Below are 19,660 nucleotides of genomic sequence, written 5' to 3' on the forward strand. Positions count from 1 at the left end.
AACACTCAGAGTGTGAACCAGCCTGTGGGCCCTGAAGCTCAGCCCGGCTATTATAGACCATCAGAGCAGACCACGAGCTTTTCCTCAAAATACACCCAGTGTTAGGAAATCACTCATGCTATGTGCTCATCTGATTATAGTCAGACTTTCTGGACCCTAACGTCGTGGACAACTCGTGTGTGTTAGCCCCTTGCTAGGCTCTGTGGTCCCTGCCATCTAAGAACTTACAACTGAATCAAGGAACTAAAGATCTAATAGAGAGGCCAGATGACAAGTTTTGTGCTGTGACGATGAGCACGAGGACATCTGAGACGATCAAACTTAAGCCAGCAGTTTGCGTGGGGCTCTGTGAAGGAAGTACGCCTGAAGCTGGGGGTCAGGGAGAGGAGGGCGATCACTCTGGGGGGGGGGGCAAGAGCTGAGGCCCCCTTGAAGGGCAGAGTAGGCAGAAGGGCGTGGGTAGGCATTGGGAAACCTCGGGCCGCCTGGTGAGTGTGCTTGTGGCTTGTGGCAACCAGTGTAGAGGGGGACCAGACTGGAGGAAGGGAAGCTGGGGCTTGAAGTTTGATCCAGATTTTTTATTTTCTCTGTTTCCAAAAGCTACCGTCTTTAAAGATCAAGGACCAGGGCACCTGGGTAGCACATTCGTTAAGCGTCTGCCTTCGGCTCAGGGCATGACCCCAGAAATCTGGGATCGAGCCCCACATCAGGCTCTTCCACTGGGAGCCTGCTTCCTCCTCTCCCACTCCCCCTCTTGCGTTCCCTCTCTTGCTGGCTGTCTCTCTGTCAAATAAATAAATAAAATCTTTTTAAAAATTTATTAAAAATAAAATAAAATAAAATATAAAATAAATAAAATAAAATAAAGATCAGGGGGCGCCTGGGTAGCACAGTCGTTAAGCATCTGCCTTCGGCTCAGGGCGTGATCCCGGCATTCCGGGATTGAGTCCCACATCGGGCTCCTCTGCTGGGAGCCTGCTTCTTCCTCTCCCACTCCCCTGCTGTGTTCCCTCTCTCGCTGGCTGTCTCTCTGTCACATAAATAAATAAAATCTTTTAAAAATAAATAAATAAAATAAAATAAAGATCAAGGACCACATTTCAGATTTTCCTGAAAAGTACAAGAAAACCTCAGGTGCTTATGTCCCAGGGCATCAGCTAACATTTCCCCCATGACGGTTTTATGGGAGACACTTGGGAGAATTTTTAAGGAAGGAAATTACTTTGAAATCGAATAGGGTTCACTGGAATGCCTAAAAGGAAAAAGAGAAAATCCCAAGTGCTGGCAAGGAGAACTCTCATTCTCCGTGGTAGCAGTACGAATCAGCACGACTGCTTTGGAAAACTCTGGCACTGTTAAAGCTGAACAGAGGCCCAAGTTGTACCCCGGCAATACAGCTTGTGGGTATACATACAGCCCGCAGAAACGTGGCCATCTCTTCACCAGAAGGCAGGTGCGCAAGTGTTCATCGCGGCACGATCAGCAAAAGCTCCAACGCAAAGCTGCCCAGATGCCCATCAACAATAGGACAGTAGACAAATAAATAAAATGTGGTGTCTTCACACAGTGGGACACTACACAGCATAATGAACGAACCACACTAGACACACTACGGATGGAATTCATAAGCGTAATGTGGAACAAAAAAGGCAGGATACAAAAAGCTCACATTGTAGATTCTGTTTCTATCAAGTCCCAAATCAGACAATACCAATCAATGCTATTGGAAGTTAGGACAACAGGGGCGCCCAGCTGGCTCAGTCGGTGGAGCGTGCGACTGTTGCTCTCGGGGTTGGGGGTAGAGTTTACTTAAAAAAAAAAAAAAATATATATATATATATATATATAAAGTAGTTAGAACAACAGTTATCTTTGGGGCCATTGTACCTGGAAGGGGGCACGAACTGATTTCTGGGGTGCTGGTGATGTTCTGTTTCCTGATCCGAGTGCTCGTTAAATGGGTGTGGCCTTCAAGCCGTACACTAGTGGCATGTGTGCTTTTCCGTGTAGCTAGTTTGTTTCGACAAAAAGTGAATCATCACCATCGTCATTATCATTATCTAATGGGGAAGGAAGGCTGGAAGCACAGAAGGGCCTCTGGCATAGAGTTGCGAAGAGATTTAACACTGAGAGTGACAAAGCAACAAAGCCGAGGGAGGTTGAGAGACGGGTAAGTTCAAGATAGACCCAGTTAAATTGAACAACGTTACCAGTGGAATCGGAGACCGAGTTGTAGGGTCAGAAGGGCCAGCGCGCTGCACAATGGCGGCGGGTCTGCGAGGTGATTATAACCGGCTGGCCCCCCTTCCAGTTCTAGGAGATGGATCACCTCGCACACCTATGGTGACAGGGGCCCGAATTCTCCCAAGTAAGAGATGGTCTGAATCCCTATGGGGCCCCACCATTAAACATCTGCCCCTGGGCTCCATGATCTTTGCTTACAAGATGGAAATCTTGATGCTGCCACCTTGAGTTTTTATACAGTGGATTCCTTGGATTGGAATCGCTTTGGCCAAAGGCGATTAGATTCCATTAGCCATCGGAATCAATTGAACAGCAAGCCTTCCTTCCTAAAGGGAAGGGCCAGGTTCCAGTACTTGGCTGACTGCAGAGCCCTGGAGGAATTCATTGAAGAAAGGCCCGATTTTAAACATCATCACTTTCTGAAGAGACACTCAGGGATCCCTCTCACGTTATTCAAGGATGGCATTCATGAGAAAGGGAAGACCGTGCCAGGAGGAAAGGAGCTGCAAGAAAGTTCTGGAATCTTTGACCTATGCCCTTATACAACGAACACATGAATATGTGTCCTAGACAGCCAATGGGACTAGCTCAACGTCTAGCTGGTAGTACCGTGAGGCCCTGTGACACCTCCTGGGGCCTACTCCAGATTTCTGTCACTCCATGACACGCTCAGAGGCCAGCAAGGACACTTGCTGGATCTGGGGGTCTCCTCTGGTCTTTCCCACCTGCAAGGGAAGCCCAGGCAAGAAGAAAGGTCTGTATCATGGCCTTCTCTCTGAGCACTGGGATGGTCTGTGGTCCATCTTCCCAGGTTTTCTGAGGTTTGTGGCCATGACCAGAAGCCTCTGGTCCCATAATAAATCACCTCAGGGATGCTAATGTGTAATTATTGCATGGATTTATTTAAATTTAATCTAAAACAGAAGATTCCAGCAAAGGCAGTTCTATCATTTGATATATGTATTTGTATATATGAATGCCATAGCTAGAGATTCATAGTTGGGGTTTGAACCATCTGTTTCACATTGCATTGCTGTTCCCAATTCTTCACCCCACCCTGTGTCCACGCCCTTTTGTCACGTGACTGCAATTCATTCAGCTAGAGGTGGAGTGTACCTCCCACCCATCCCATTGATGTCATGCCACAGAACATCTTTCGGCCAATGGAATGTAAGCAGAAGTAACAGAGTGCAAGTTTGGAGACTAGGACGCACCAGGCATGACCCCGGTCGTCCTCTCGCCCATGAAGGATGAGAGATGCATGTAGGAGACTGGACCCAACCCACACTTAGAGCCAAGCCCAACTGAACACAGTCTAGAAGAGCTAACCCACAGGTGACTCACAGACACAGAGGTGAGAAACAAATGCTTATCGATGTAAACAACCAAGTTCGAAGGTGTTTTGTTATACGGCATTACTGGGGCAAGCACTGACTGATACGCCACCTACGCACGTGATTCTGTCAACCCCAGACTCCTAATGCACAGTCTACCATCTAAAAGAACACCCCACCTCTCTCTATTCCCCTACCCTTCTTAATTCTTTTTTTTTTTTTTTAAGATTTTACTTATTTATTTGAGAGAGGGAGGGAGGAAGCAAGCAAGCAAGCAGGGGGAGGGGCAGAGGGAGAAGGACAAGCATACTCCATGCCGAGCGTGGAGCCCGACTCGGGACTCGATCTCATGACCCCGAGATCGTGACCTGAGCAGAAATTAAGAGTCGGATGCTTGACCAACTGAGCCACCCAGGTGCCCCACCCTTCTGAATTCTTCATAACACTTATCGCAACCTGAAGTATTACGTACATATTCGTGCTCATTAATTTCTTCTTTTTCTCTCTCCAGTGAAATGAAGTTTTATGAATGGCCAAGATGCTGTTTTGTTCTGTGGTATAAATGCCCAAAGACTTGGTAGGAGCATAGTAAGAGTTAATTAAGTGCAGAATGGAGGTATACAGTCCTCTTTGTCCTTTAGTTTATACACCCCTTATCTAATTTATGTTCCTGTATGAAGCTCGATGATTTGGTGATAGGCAAAGTGGAGGGAAAAGAAAACATCTGGGGGGAAAAATCTGCAAACAGGAGACCTCCTCACGTTGTTCCTGATGAGGGATGAGTTTTTTGTCCTCCAGGAGCCACTCACGGTGGTGGGGGCCCTCACAAACCACAGGAGGCCTCTAGAACCCGGACAAGTCAGGATGCAGGGAGCTTGGCCAGTGCCATCCAATGTAACCACAACGCAGCTAAATTTCTGTACCCTGTATCGGGGGCTGTCCTCAACCTTAGGGGGTTTCTCTGTGTGCTAGTTCACCGGGGGGAACTTCAAAGGGACTTACATGGCTTCCAAGAGCTGTCAGAACGTTTGACTCTCTGGCATCGTGCCAGCATCACACGTTAATTAAATTATATGGCAGAAACACTACAATGTCAAGGTCAGATATTACAGCCGTCAAAGCCTAACATTAGGCACAGTATTTTATAGCACAGAGCAAAGTATACCTTTTAACAAATTTCTTTATTTTTCCCGGGTCCTCTCTTGCCTCTGGCTGTTAAGACATCCACCACTCAACCATTCCTATGTGAAGAGCATCCGGGACAGCTTTGTCTGAGGGTCCATAAGACCCTCTCTGGCTTATCAGACAGGGGGACTCCTGGGATAGCACCCGCTGGCCTGTCAGACCCTCACCTTGGGCCCAAAGCGGGCCTTTTGGGAGCCTGAAACTCCCTGAGAGAGAGAGAGAGAGAAACGGAGGGAGACAGATAAAGGCATGCTCTTCCTGGCTCTGTCCCTCAAGTAAATGCTAGTTCTTTCTCTGAAGATGTTTCTATCAGCAGAGCAGCAACTAGCTAGACCAGAAAATGGGGGGAGGGGGACTTTCCCTCCAAAGTCCTTTTTAATAAGCACGGCTAGAAACTCTCCACGAGGGTGGAAGCTGTCCACGGGAAAGCCTTGTCACTTATGCGCCACTCTGCCTCAGCTCAGAGCACAGCTGGGCTGGGATGGGGGGGATTATGCAGCCGCATTCCCGGTTACCTTGGGCCTCCCTCGCCCTCACCAATGAACCTGGGGCCAAATGACTCACGGGCAATGACCAAAATAAAGTTGATACCAAATGTGTTTCAGTGTCCAGCCTCCCCTGTACCTGTTAAGCACCTACCTACATACATACATACATACATATATGCCAGGCACTATTTTAAGTGCTTTCTGTCCATCCACCAATTGAATTCTCCCAACATTCTGAAATCTGTCGTATTACTACCCTCCATTTTACAGAGGGGCAAAGTGAGGCACCAAGAGTAACTGCCTAAAGCCGCACAGCTAGTCAGGGGGCAGAGCCAGGTTTCCAAGCCGGCAGTCGGGGCTCTACCCTGCCAACTACTGTGTGGTCTTTGCTGTTTGAACCCCACAAGATTTGTCAAAGGCCCACCATGAACAAGACACATGGACAAGGGGCTAGGGGCTGCGGGTGGGGGGCGGGGAGGAAGGATGGACAAGCGACGTATCTACGAGGGCAAAGTATTCCTAACCAACATTTGAAGATAAAGTTAAATTAATTCAGATCTTTGAAGGGGTTTTGAATTCTTTCCAAGGGTAGGCGTGTTGAACAAATATAGCGCTTTTGAAAATCTGCCTTCCTATATGGGTGTTCATTGTACTGTTCCTTCGATTTTTCTGTGGGTTTGCGGTTTTTAAAAATAAAATAATTTTTTAAAAGAATTAGCCTTAATAGACGATCTCGGGGAGGGTAAGCAAGAATTTGGGGAGCAGTGACCCCCCCCAGAGAGACAAACTGGATGACTGAGGAAGAGGGTGGGTGGGGCTTATTTTCCCTCTATACACCCTTGATATCTATCCTTAGAATTTGGGGGCATATGCAGGTGTTCCCCCTAACATCTGCCCCTAACGCGACATTGCCTGGATGGAACCTCAGGAAAGAGGGCACAGAACTCCCCACGCCCAAGTCCCCGTTCAGCAGGTCGGCAGCTCAGAGTTGGGGGGAAGTGTTTGGGTATCCAGCTGTGGAAAGTGGGCAGAAGCACGCCATCCGCCCTTTGGCTGGAACAATATATGCCTGAGGGGAAAACCAAGGGTGGCTCTTTCCCCTGGTTTCAATTAGTGTGAGCACAGAGAGGTTTTCGCTATGTGGGGCTTATCTCTCTTGGGGGGATTGTAAGTTCTCTAAGGAGGGGCCCAGGGCCTGGGGTCTCCCCCAGCCACCCCCAACGGCCACAAATGCAACGCCCGACAAACAAGAGGGGCTAGGTGTTGAATGAGTGCTCACCTTCCATAAAGGGCCATGGGCCTGATGCTCTCCCCGTTGTACGTGCGGGTACTTCTTGGAGCCTGGGTGTCATGCTTATCACAAGTCGGCACCTACAACGTGCTATTTTCAGGGCGCACCAGGGTCCACAGCGACCGAGTATCCACCACTGCCCAAGATGGCTGCTCAAGGCCGGAAGTCACCCATCAGGGGCCCTGGACCACCCCCAGACACACTGGGCCACCCCGAGGGGCTGGCCCACTGGCAACCCACTCACTCTTGGGAAGTTCTAGGCTAAGGGGCCCAGGGACCGTTGACTGGCACTGGAACTAGCACCCTAAGGGGCGAGAGGGGGGGCTGAGAGGGCCACCGAGGGACGGCAGGGCTTCCCAGGGCTTGGGCTGGGTGCGAGGGTGTGCCCAGGTCTGGGGGCCAACGCAGGCCTGAGTGGTGGGCTGGAAAGGGCATGCTGCCAGCTCCGGCTGGCCCCCAGCCAGGAAGTCTGACTGAACTTGGGCCAGCCCTGTTGGCCCACAGACTCTGTAAGCTGAACTGCTCCAGCGCTCCTTGGCCTCTTTGTTTTCACTTCCCCGCAGATCTCCCTTAGTGTTTAGGAATGTGCTTTGAAGGTTCCAGCATGTTTCGCCTCTGCTTAGGGAAACCAAGAGCGGAGGCTGGGCGGAGGCCAGATGGCTGCAGGGAGGGCACCTGTGATCACACTGTGAGCGCCCCAAGGGGCAGGTGGAATCTGGGGGGTACAGAGTGGGGGCACTTAAGCCGGCTCCCCTTCTCTGCTGGGAGATTCCGTTTCCAGTGCTAAACCTTGGAGAGTCTCGGGTTTGTTTTGTTAAGGGAGGCAGTATTCCCTTACCGGCTCCCCCAGAGAGCCTACATTTGTCCAGGAGCTTTTGGGGATAAGCTACACTCTTCTATTTGTCCAGGGCAACAGAGAGAACTGCAAGGAACGCTTCCCAATTTGCATTAGACTCATGCTCCCGGCAGGCCCTGCAAGGACAGTGAGGTGAGGGGCCTGATCCAGAGGTCTTCTCTTGCACCTCCACCCCTGGGAGAACATCGCACAACCAGACTGCCCCGCTGTAAACCTCCTTGTGGGCTGCGTATAAAAGCAGACCCCTGCGAGTGCCCGGCTTCTTTCTTCCCTTCTCCAGCCCCTTCACCCCTTGTCCTTTAAGGCCTTTGTTACCAGGCACAGAAAAAACTGCGGCTCCCCTGTGCATTCTTTGGAGGGCTCACGGCACCGGCACCGGGGCCTTATATGCCCAGAGCAGTGCTTTGCACACAGCAAGTGCTTAATACATGCTAAATGACTAAAATACTGGGCTTCTGCAGTGACCAAGAGCACCCTGGATCTCCTTCTAACCACCAGTCAGCCTCCTGCTCGGGTTCCGTTTCCCAGAGCAGGGAGCTCTGGGTTCGAGTCTTACTTTTGCCAATAATGGGTCACCTTGAGCTAGTGGGTTTTTGTTTTTTTACCCTCCGAACAGCTTTCTTCAGCTGGGTTAAAGGGGGGCTCAATTAAAGCCCTGGTAGCTCGGCTGTTCTATGACATGTGCATCCACTCCCATTCGCCAGCCCTGGGTAAAGTGACCATGACCCAGGTTGGGCCATTTGGATCCTGCGTGGGCCCAGGCCTTTCATGGGGTCCCTGGCCTTCGGCTGAGGATTCGCCCCCTGCTTTTCCACAGTCTGTTTAGCTTCACAACACACACCTGGTCCTTGGGCTCCTGACACATCCGTTCCTTTCCGTCCTCACAGCCATTTATATACACAGCTGCAGCTCCCGCGTGTGACCGGGCCGTGGCACATGAGCGATAACTCCAATGCCACAAGGGCACCCGACTCATTTTTCTACAGTGGCATTGTCTGTTTGGAGCTACGGTAGACCTCCCTCCTGCCTGGTGGTGACACAGGCCCTGTTTCTGTTTCGTTATCTGTGGGCTCTGGATTTTTTTCCTTCCCCTTCCTAATTTCCATTTCTCCTTGATTTCAGCAAGACAGCTAATGTGCACTCAGAGGCTTTGCTGAGGGTAAACAGAAGGTGTGATCAGAGGGATCCTGTCCTCCTGCCTCTCAGAAGATTCACTCTCTCTGCCCAGGTAATGACCCCCTTTTCCTCCCAGCTTCCTCTCAGCCTCCGTATATTTAGCGAAGGTTGCCCTGGATAGAGTTTAATTAGGCACCAATGCACCCAGGGGCAAGTACCAAGGACCCCTCGTGGGTTGAGCAAATGGGGCCCAGCTCCGGCACAGGAGCCTGCAGCCAGCCCTCCCCCCCCCCCCCCCCCCCCCCCCCCCCCCCCCCCCCCCCCCGCTGGTAAGTGATGGGCTGCCAGCAGGTAGAGGTTGTCCATTCTCGGCTAATGATCGCCTTAGGCGCCAAGTGATGGAAAATCCAGGAGGGCTGGCGAGCTGCAGGGTGCACAGGGAGGGACAATTGTATGGACCAGTTTAACATGGCTGGGGGAGGGATGGCAGAAGGAATACTGTGTGCGTGCGTGCGTGTGTGTGTGTGCGCGCGCGCGCGCGCGTGTGTTTCCTGGTCTCTTTTCTCTCCCTTCCCCGCTGCCTTTCCTTCGTTCTTGCTCTCGATTTCGGTTTTCTGTTCTGTTTCTAGCCCACGCGAGTTGAAATTAGAAAGGTCTTTGCATTCATTTATTTGTTTTAATAAAGACAGCATTTTTAAGCAGCATATTTGCAGCAATTGAGTGTTAAACTAAACACCAAGCCAACTAAATGTGTTAGGGGGAAATGAAAAGTTGGTTTACAAGAAACATATAATTAACACGTTCTCTGACTTTCCCTAAGCCTTTGTCTGGCTGAGGACAAGGCAGAGGAACCATAATCAACTTTAATAAAATGAAAGATGGTATCGAGGCAAAGGAGGAACAAAAAAGTTTGGAGTGGGAAACAGTTCTCAAGAGGGAATTCTTGAGTTATAATAAATACGTTTAAAAAATGAGTCTCGTGCTGCCTTATTTTAGTCAACAGTCATGTTCTCCTTACCACGACAAAGGCTCCAGAAGGCTCAAATTTGTACTGTACCTGTTAGCCACTGAAGCTGAGACCTGGGGTGGGGGGAGAGGGGGGCTTGCAGGAACCGGCAGGAGATGCCTGGGAGAGTTTCCGGAGGCTGATCTACCCAGGCTAATGGAAATTACTATTGCACAAACACCAGAGTCTTCACGTGGCCTGACTTCCAATAAACTGTTCCCCTCCTCACCCCTTGGAGAAAGTGAAATAAGACATTAGACTTTCAATAATCTCATATGGTGATGATCAATCAAAACCCAGAGGAGAAGGCCAATTTATAGAAATTGTATCTGCTTCACTGGACGGCTGCAACCAGGGAGCCGAAAAGAACACTGTGCTTGCCTTTGATGTGTGAAGTTGCCTAAAAATGACAAATGCCAAAAAATATCCCCTGTTCACACGAGGGCTCTTCAAAAGGGAGAAGGTGCTCGGGTGAGGCCTGTGTGAGGCAGCCGGCTGCAGGGACCTGCCTGGTGAAAGGCACAAGCACATGTGTCGGCCCCAGCCAACTACTTTCACTGTCTTTTGGCCATTTTCAGTTGGCGGTTCCATCTTTCCTGTTTGCTTTATCGCCAATCAAGTTTATTTGCTGAATTAACTTTAAATGGACCCTCTACTTTCTTCTTCAAAGTTGGCTTCTGGGACTTCAGCCTTTTTAGCCAGGACCTCTCTTGCCTTTGTGACCAGCTCTCAGCGGGGGGCCACCCCCCCAACCCCATTCCCAATCCTGGAAGTGAAGGGCTCAGCCTGTTAACTCCTTGCCTGCCGGTGTCTTTTCTCTGTAGCTACTAATCACCTCCTTTTGATCACTGCCAAGTTCTCAGGTTGAAGGAAGGAGAAGACCTCTTGACCATTCTGGATGGCTTTCCACATGAGCCTGAAAATGTCTACAAATTTGAAACATCTGCCTGGCTGCTTTGGTCTGATTGCTAAAATATGCCGACCTCAAGCCCCCCTCCCCCCGCCCCTTTTAATCTGTTTCATATTCACAAATTAAGCATTTAGTCTGGGTAATAAATCAGGGCGGTTTACGAGGCTCACACGAGACAAACAAGCGAGCAGGGCACCACACGAGCCCCTGGTACCGGAGTGCGCGCGGAGCTGCCGGGAGTCGGGAGCTCCACGCGCTCGAACGCAGAGAGCGGCCCTGGCGCGCCCTGACACGCCGCCAGCACCCACACTTTGGCCGGTCCTCGAGCGGGAGGAGCGAAGGAGTGCAGGGGGGCTGCCCCAGCCTGGGCGCGCACCCTTCCAACCTTCCCGAAGAACCCGCGGCGCCCGGCCCGCCCCAGCCCTGGGCAACTCGGCGTCCCCGCCCCGCCAGGGAGGGGCTGCTGGCCAAGGCGACGGCCTCACCCGGCACACACCCAGTGGTGGGCCCATTAAGCCTCTCCCAGCCGGGAAGACGGGATGCCCCCTCCCCCACCTCTCCCATCCGGCCGGGTTTGGCCTTAAAGATCCCAGGCCCACTCTCGCCAGAGAAGCCAATGATCCCCCCCTCCACATCCACGTGTGACCTCCACTAAGCCTGGGCGCTAGGCACCGCCCCCCACCCCATATCTCCGCGTAGCCTCCTTCCAGGTTTTCTGTCCCAGCAGCCACAAAGCTACTTTCAGATTCAGAAAGGGGGGGGCGTGCGAGGAAGGGCTCTCCTTTAGGGTGGATCGAGGCTTAAGAGAGGCATGCGGAGGGGAGCAAAGGCACAGACAGGGCCCAGGCCCCCGCTGCAGAAACCCCGGCCCAGGCTTTAGCGACCGCCCGAACTCAGGGGGGTTCTAACCTGTGCGTCTCCCGCCCTCCCCCGTGCACCAGCGAGAAGAGGACCTGGACGGGGGAATCTCTAGCCAGTCCCAGCCTAGGACCTTGAGAGATCCCTAAGGGGATAGTGGCTCCAGATCACCTCGTCCGGGCCTGCGTCGCCCTTCCATGCTCAAGTTCCCTATCGACTGGCGTTCTTGACGCTACCGTGGGACGCGACGGTGGAGAGGCGGAGGGCGGGAAATCGGGCAGCCGGAACCTAAAGCCCACCCCGGACCCGGTGGGGGAGGCGTAGGAACGATTCCCCCACCTCGCAACACTGTACACACATCGCCCTTCCTCTCTTCTCCTAGCACACATTCCGACTGCGAAAGCCATTACCGCCGGCGCGCGAGAGACTTTTTAAATATTTACAGCCCGCTCTCCGCACGGTAGCCTGATCCATCTTGTGGGCTCGGAGGCGGGGCGCGGGGCTCCGCTCCGGGGGAGGTGCGGACCCAGGGCGGGGGACGCCAGCCGCCTCCCCCCGCGGCCCCCGGGTCCTCCCGGAGCTCCCCACCTTGCCCCCCCCAAGATGGGGAGGGGGCCAGAGACGGCGCGCAGCGCCCCCGGGGCCCTCCCGGGGCCTGAGCAGGCGGGGGGCAGCGTCGGGGAGGAGGGAGGGCCGGGACGCTGATTTAAAGGTTCTCACCGGGAAGCGAGAGAGGCACAGACCTGAGAGCCGCCGCGCGGTGAAATCCGAGGAGCTCTCTTGGCGAGGAGGGGCTGTCAGAGGCCATTTATCTCTCGCCAGAGTGGAGGCTCGGCTCCCACACCGCCCGCGAGTAACAATGGCAGCGATCAGCAGCTCTGCACGCGCTTCAGTGCATGAATGGATTGCGGAAGATGCCTGCGCTCCTCTCCGCTCAGAAAAAAAAAAAAAAAAAAAAAAAAAAAAAAAAAAAAAAAAAANGCCCCCGCCCCCCCGGCCTCCTCAGGCCCGAGAGCGCGCGGTGCGCCTCGGGGTTCGCGGGTCCGGCCCCGCGGCGCGGTCCCATTCACCCCGACCCCGGCGGCCCTTCCCCCTGCCGCCGTTCCCAGGGCCTTGGCACCTTGCCACCGAGTGTCATTAGGGGCTGAAACTTGACACAAGGCTTCCCGACGCAGACACCCCCGCCAGCCCCCTCCCTCCTTCGCTCCCCTCGCGGCAAGTTTACTTTCAAGGAGTTGGACGCCGTTTCCGCCTCCAAGGCCGACCGTGTGCGGGGCCCAGGGGGAGGGGGCGGGCTCAGAAGGGTGTCTTCACCTGTCCCGCGACCTAGGGTGTTCTCAGGCCCCTGGCTGGCCCCCCAGTCCGAGCGCCCGAGGCCAGTGCCCCCTCCCCCGCTTTGTAGCGGCTATGCACCGAGAGTCCCTGCGATCCGCACAGGCACACGCACTCAGGGCACCCCTACCCGGACCCACACGTCTGGCCAACTTTCGGGTCAGAGGCAGAACCCTGTAGTCAAATTCTCGGCGGCTTACAGTCTCAAGAGTTCGCAGAACGCCACAGACTGCGCGAGGTCCGCCGCTGAAGAGTTCCCCCTTAACTCTGCAAAGTAGGTCTCATCTAAGCCCCCCTTCAGTTGCTGCCTAGGGCTGGGAGCATCAGGGAACGCAGTGAGGGATACTCCGACCCTCTTGGGTTTGCTTTGGTGGAGCTAAACCAGAACCTCGGGATGTTTCAGTCCCGGAGGTCGCAGAGCCCCCGGACGCATCGGCCTGGGCCGGGGGAGGGGGCGTGAGGAGTGGACACTCGCAGCGATCCCACGGCAGTGTCAACTAGTCGGTGGGAAGAGGCGAGCTGAGCCCGGGCCGAGGGAAGGGGGCCACATGCGCGCAAAGAGCAAGGCAGAGTAAATGCCAAGATGCACTTGGAGAGGCAGAGCGCGACCAGCCGACCCAGGAGACTGGCGAGGGCAGGCGAAGAGCTGGCAGCGAGACAAAGCGGGAGGAGAGAGCCAGGGAGGCTCAGCCGCAGACCCGGAAATGCAGGCAGCAGCAGACGCCCGAGCCCCGACCAGGAGGCGTGCGCACCCAGGCCCGGCCTGGCATACCCCCGTTCGCGGCCCGGGAGACAAGGACGCCGACTCCCGGCGGGGCCTACTGCCAGAGCTGGTCTCTGTTGGGCCTGAGCGGGCTTGGCGAGTCAGCCTGGGCCTCCCTCGGCCCCGGGGTGGTCTTAAACTAATAGGGATCCCTGTGGTCTCCACCACTCCTGGAGCCCCAGACAAAGGTCTGGGTGAGAGGGGTTCCGCACTTTCTCAGGGCTGGAGCAGGGCCCTTGTCGAACTCCTGTCTCCGCCCTGGGGACCTCGGGCAACTGTTTACCTGACTTGGAGGCCGCTGGAGGGCCGCCACCCTCCACCCAAGGAACATTCGGGCTTCCCGATCTTAGACTCTTAGGGCAAACCCCACGCCCTGACTTTTCAACAAGTGGGAATCAAGACGACTTCAGCGAGGAAGAACAGTGTAATGTGGCGAAGAGGCCCCCAGCCTCAGATTCTCTGCCACTCCCTCCCACTGCCCGCACAGTGAGCCCAGCAACCCCTGCACTGGGCCAGCAAAGGCCCCAACTCACTGCTTCCCCCAACCCCACCAACCCCGGGTGCCTCAGCCCAGGGCAGCCACCTCGGAGCGCGCCTGTCCTCCCTCCAGCGGAGAAGAGAGCCTTCCCGAGGCTGTTGGCCTTGTACACACTAGCTACACCCACCCCCCACCACACACACACAGACACACACACACACCACAAACAGAGTTGTTCTCGCCCTTCCTGTCTCCCGCTGGGCGTCCTCGAAACCTGACTGCCTAGTCTGAGCTCAGAGCCACACCGAGCCAGGAGCCCCGGAGACCAAGTGGAGGTGGCCAAGGGAGAAGAGGCGAGGAGCCCATAATGGAGGAGGGGGCTCATGCTGGAGAGAAAGAAGCCAGCTCGGGAGACGCAGCCTGCGGGAGAGGGGGAGTATAAAGGGAAAGCCAACACTAATCCCTCAGCCTGCCTACCGTGGGGCCTGACAGTCTACAAAAGCCTTTTCCCTGAATATTATATCATTTGCCCCAGCCTCACTGCCGCGCTGCGAGGGAGGTAAGGCAGATAGCATTACCCCCACTGGCAGAGGAGGAAAATGGGGCCCAGAGAGGTTAAGAGAGTCTGTACCAAGGTCATAAGAGCTAAGAGCGGTGGAGGAGGCCCAAGGCCTGCGTTTCCTGCCCCCAAGTTCACTTTCCTGTTCAACAGCTCTGTGTGTGTGTGTGTGTGTGTGTGTGTGTGTGTGTGTGTGTGTCTGGGTGAAGATCCGCGTGCAGGGGAAGGGGGATGGCCGAACAGGAATGCACAGTCCCGTCAGAGAAGTCCAGGAAGGAAGGACACAGCCCCACACCTCTTCCTCTACCCAGGTCTCACGGAGCGGGCCACTCTTTCCGTAGCAGCCCGAAAGCTGGCCCCCAGCCCACCTGCCCAGGGGTGAGCTGTCAGTGCCTGGCCATGCCTTCAGCCGTGGCTACTCCAGAGGCCTTGTAGCTCTGGGAGGCCTGGCTCTGCTGTCTGCTCGGCTCTCCTCTCTGCCTGTCATCCCCGCCCCCCCCTCCTCGGCTGCAGGATGCCTTGCGTCCAACTGTGGTTTCCGGGCAATAAAACAACTATTAAAGTCTCAGGCACGGCTGGTGATTTGCATCACATCCTCTCGTGCATGGATTCAATATTTAATACACAATATTGAATACGGATATTAAAAATCAATAGCTGAGGACCCCTGGGGAGGCGGCGCAGTGCGATCCTGCTTCGGGAACACAACCAGCTCCTCTAAAAAGACAGGAACGACAAGTTCAGCCAAGCCGAGCCCAGCGCCAGGGGAAGTGAGGAGTAGTGGATGGATGCCTCTCAGCTTCCTGGTATGCTTCACTGTACGGAACGTGAGTCGAGCTAAAGGGAGGCCGAAGGAATGGTCTCTCCCCAGTCTTTACTAGTTGCAGGGTGGGGGCGGGTAGGATTTGTTTCTGAGCCAGCGACCAGGTGGATGGAGCTGCATTTGGGGGTTGCTGTTTGCATTTCGGTTTGGGTCAGGTCTGAGTCCTGCGGGCAAGCACTCAACTCTTCCCACCATGATGGCTCCTTCCCCTGGCCCTATGGACATCCATCACCATAGGCCCCATGGGGAGCTCTTGGCATAAGCTTTCAGGGAGATGGAAAAGGAATTCCAATGGCTCAGAATATTCTTTACACAGTAAAAGAAACGCGAATGCCTGCTACCAGACTCAGAGTTGCAAGGTTTTCTGAGGCACCACCAGACTTCAAGACAGAAACCCTTGCGCCCTGTGGCCCACCCAAGGACCTGGTGATGGCTGGGTGGTGATAGAAGGGGACAGGGAGGAGGAGGCTGGAAGTCCGAAGCACTCCTGGTCCAGAACGAGAATCCAGACTGTCTGTTAAACAGCCAGGAGAAGAGCAAGCTCCCAGGACACATAATTATCTTTTCAGGCCCGAAGAACACGAATTACTCTCTTTATCAAAACACAGGAATACACTTTACCCTACACAGAAACAGGGTTCTCGCAGACTGATAGGATACGGGTGAAGGAGAAGAAACATCTTTGAGCAGATTCATCCCCCCCCACCCCCCGCTACAGAAAGAGAAGAGAAACTAGCAGTGGGGAAATACACGTTGATCATCTGATTGGAAGGGCCTGGAAGCTTTTAGATGCCAAAGAACTAGGTGAACTTGACCTGCTAAGGTGTCATCCTGGACACCAAGTTATAATATTAATTTTACAGATTCCCTTTTTTTATCATAGCTGAAATCAATATGGACTGAGTTGGAAAACTTGCTCTGGTTATAAAGAGAGAGGACACCTCGGGGAAACCCCAAAGAGGCGATTTGGGTAGAAGTTAGAAGGAAAGGAAAGAGGTGTTAGAAAATGAGCCAGTGGCCTTGCCTCTTTGTTCCCTAACAGTTGTCAGAGAACCATCAAAAGGGAGGGAACGGGTGCCCTTCTCAGAACCGTCACAGGAAAAGCTGACGCTTTCTGGCTGCTACAGATCCCCTCGGTGGCGGTTTGCAGAGACCCAGCCCCCTGGGAGTTTGCCTCTGTGTATTTAGGCGTTTCCGGGCTGGGGGTGCAGCCACTTTTACAACATGGGCCCTGGGCCGGTGAAACCCACTAGCAAAAAGCTCTACTCAGAGGACACGTCGTTCTAAGGCGGATGTTGGATATAGGGCAAGGCTGCGGGATCACGAACAGCATTTTCTTGAGTCCCTCAGTACTATCCGACTGCCTCAGTTCTTTCCCCCTTGGCCATCAGGCCAGGCTCTGGGCCCCCTTGTAAACCCACGCAGAGCTGACGGTTTGCAGACCCCATAGGCTGCACCAAGCGGTGACATGTGGCTAGGCCAGCCAGGGAGGCCAAGGCAGAAGGGAGCCTCAGCTGGGGGGACCCAAGGCCCAGGAGGGCCTGCTGGCACAAGCTTAGACCTGAACCATCTTGTGGGAGGTGCACCTCCAAAGCCCACTGAGGCTGGCAAGTGCTCCCTGGACCCACCCCGTACTTCAAACCGAGAGGGAAAATGGCCCTGTCCCGTTCAGATGGGCTAGGCCCCGATTTAGGAGAGCTCTCTGCTGCAGCAAGTCCCAAATGCTGAGAAGGATTGGGGGGCAGGGCAGGACGGAGTGGAGTGGGTAGCTTCGTGCCTCCCAACACCCCCACCCCTCGGTAAGGTCTTCCTGGAATGAACCGCAGTTACTATTGGAGCTGCTCCTGAAGCCCCTCGGGGACTGTCACTACTCCCAGTGCAAGACAGCGAGCACGATGGCTTTCTGCCGAGAGGATCCCCTGGATAGTATTCATGCTCACCAAAACGAGCTTCAGATTCTGGCGCAAAGCCTCACTCTTCGATAAGACTCTACCTCCCTTCCCACGCCCCGCAGAGAAACACCCCCGAACTGCTGGGGTGAAGAGAGTCTGAGGCCAGGGTCAGCGGAGGGGCGTCCCCACCACCAACAAGTTGCCGGCCGAGATAACAGCTGTGGGAGGGGGAGGGGAGCCGGAGGCAGCCACGACTGAACGGTTGCGATCTAGAAAATTCAACAAGAGGCTGCCGCGGTGGCGGCGGCGGCGTTTCCAATGAACTAAGCCAACTGGGAAGGCAGAGAGCGAGGCGGCGGCCCCGCCGATCGTGCCCGGGGCGAGCCGGCGGGCGAGGGCGCGGGGCTTCGGCTGCCCGGGCGGCCCTCGCCCGGCCCCTCCCGCGGGCTCTCGGAACGCGCCGGGTGTTTACACACTGTCCTTCCGACACGGGATCAAGTTTCAGGACGCGCTGGAAGCGCCGGGGGCCGGCCACAGGCCCGGGAGAGGGGAAGAGCTGGAGCGGCATCTAAGGCAGCAATGCGGGGACAAGGCCCGGCTCGCGTGGTCACTGCCAGTGCAGCGGACCCCCGGGGGTGGGGTGAGGGGAAGTCCACCCGTAGGGTAGCGCTGCGGGGCGCTCTCTGCAGCGAGAGGCATCTCCGAGTCGCTGGAGTGCAGTGCTTTGCTCACTCCGGCCAGAGAACTTACCCCTGGGAGGGGAAGGGCTGCAGAGAACCCTGGTACAAGGACGGCTCTGAGCGCCCCTCGCGAGCTCTTCACCCCTTACCCCCCAGTCCCTTTGATATACTACCCTATTCAGGCCATTGATGGGGAGGAGGAGGCGGTCGGTGGGCTAGATGAAGCTCGCGCGACTGGAGACCTCGAGCTTCCGAGCGCGCCCTGCCCCAGGGCTGCTGAGGCCTCGGGCCAGTGCCGGAGGGCTCGCCGCTCCGCGCCTCCTCTGAGCTGGCAGCGCGCGGGTGCCCCACGCTGTCAGGCGGCGGTGGGTGAGCTTCCAGCAGCACAGGCACACTGTAAACAGCTGCGTGCGCGCCCTCCCAGCCCGGCCTGGGAACCTCTCCCAAACACCATGTCGCCTTCTCTCTGGCTCCCGGCAGAGGCTAGGGGAGGCTAGGGCGTGGGGGGCGCGGCTTTTGTAGTCGAGCCTGGGGGAAGAGGGCCCCCACCCCATCCCCAGGCCGCCGGGGCCCGGGAGCGAGCGTTCTGAACCTGCAGGGGTGCGGGGTGCTGCGGGGAGGGGAAGGAGTCAGCGCCTGCCCCCTCCCCACTGAATGTCTGCTTTGTTCCGGAAAACAAGGGAAGCATTAGGCTGCTGCCCCCGGGGAAACACAAAACTTCTTTTTGAATCTCGGGAAGGGCGGTTGACTGCGCTACGGGGCTCCCGAGACAGACCGAGGAGGGGAAAAGCTGAGAGGGCGGGCGGAGACTGGGAGACTCCGGAGAGAGGACGACGGACTGAGCGGGGGGGTGCGGGGGTGGGGGAGCCGCTCAGGGTGACTGGGCGGGAGACCCGGGAACCCGACTCGGCGCGAAGGTGCCGCGCTAGTTCCAGCGAGCAGCCGGCCCGGCCAAGTGGCGCCGGCCCAGCCGGCGGCCGTGCCAGCTTCCTGCCCTGCCCAGGACCGCGGAGCAGTCGGGGACGCCGCCGCAGGCTGGCCCGGAATCGCAGGAGGACAGCGGGGGTGGGGGTGGGGGCGCGAAGCCACAAGTAAACCCCGACTAGAACTTTCTGCACACACACACACACACACACAGCGGGCCCGGACCCCGGCCTGTGGGGCGTCAGCTCCAGGCTTTACACCTTGGAGGAGGGAGGGGGCAAAGGCCCAGGGAACTCCCCCGCGGAAGGTGGGGGGACAGTCTGAGGTGTCTTTGGTCTCATTTGATGACCGCTAATCCGATCGGCTCCCAGGCCCGCCGTGCCGTTCCGAGGGGGCGGGTCAGTTCTGCCCTGGCTGGTAGGATCGGGCAGGGGGACGAGCCAAAGCAAACCTGGAGCTCACTCTGCAGCTCCCCGTCCTCCTCCGGCCGCCACCCCTCACTTCACCTTCCCGCATCTAAGGAAGGGGAGGGCACCCAGGCTCTGCCCCACCCCCCAAGGGGCGCTCCCCTCTGCCTGGGAAGCTCAGACTGAAAGCGAGGGTTTTCCCCCTTTCCCCTGGGCTCGCTGGGTTTCTAACTTCCTCTAAACCTCCCTCCTCGCTCCGAAAAGCCCCAAGGAGAGGAGCCGAGAGGAAGCACGCCGCGAGTGTGCGAAATGAAGACCATGTGTGGGGACGGCGGCATCAGAGTGCAGCCGCCGGGGGGTGAGGGGTGGTGAAGGCCTCCGCGCAGCCGGAGGCTCGGGGCGGCAGCAGCCAGCGCCTCTGCTCGGCGTTGGGGACGCGGAGCCGCAGCGAGAAGCAGCGAAGAGGCTGGGCTGGCCTCGTGGCGGGCGGCGGGGAGGGGAGCGCGGGGGCTGC

The 19,660-nt window shown here is 55.9% G+C and overlaps 1 protein-coding gene across 1 annotated transcript in view; it reads right to left on the reverse strand.

Annotated features, from left to right (window-relative positions):
- Positions 1-12,166, reverse strand: part of BCOR (BCL6 corepressor) — a 79,874-nt gene extending 67,708 nt beyond the window's left edge. The window contains exon 1 of the mRNA XM_034648800.1: positions 12,032-12,166. The gene's annotated coding sequence lies outside the window, so the exon portion shown is untranslated. The remainder of the gene's footprint in view (positions 1-12,031) is intronic.
- Positions 12,167-19,660: the final 7,494 nt, after the last annotated feature.

The sequence above is a fragment of the Ailuropoda melanoleuca genome, chromosome X, assembly GCF_002007445.2.
Source record: "Ailuropoda melanoleuca isolate Jingjing chromosome X, ASM200744v2, whole genome shotgun sequence".
NCBI lineage: Eukaryota > Metazoa > Chordata > Mammalia > Carnivora > Ursidae > Ailuropoda > Ailuropoda melanoleuca.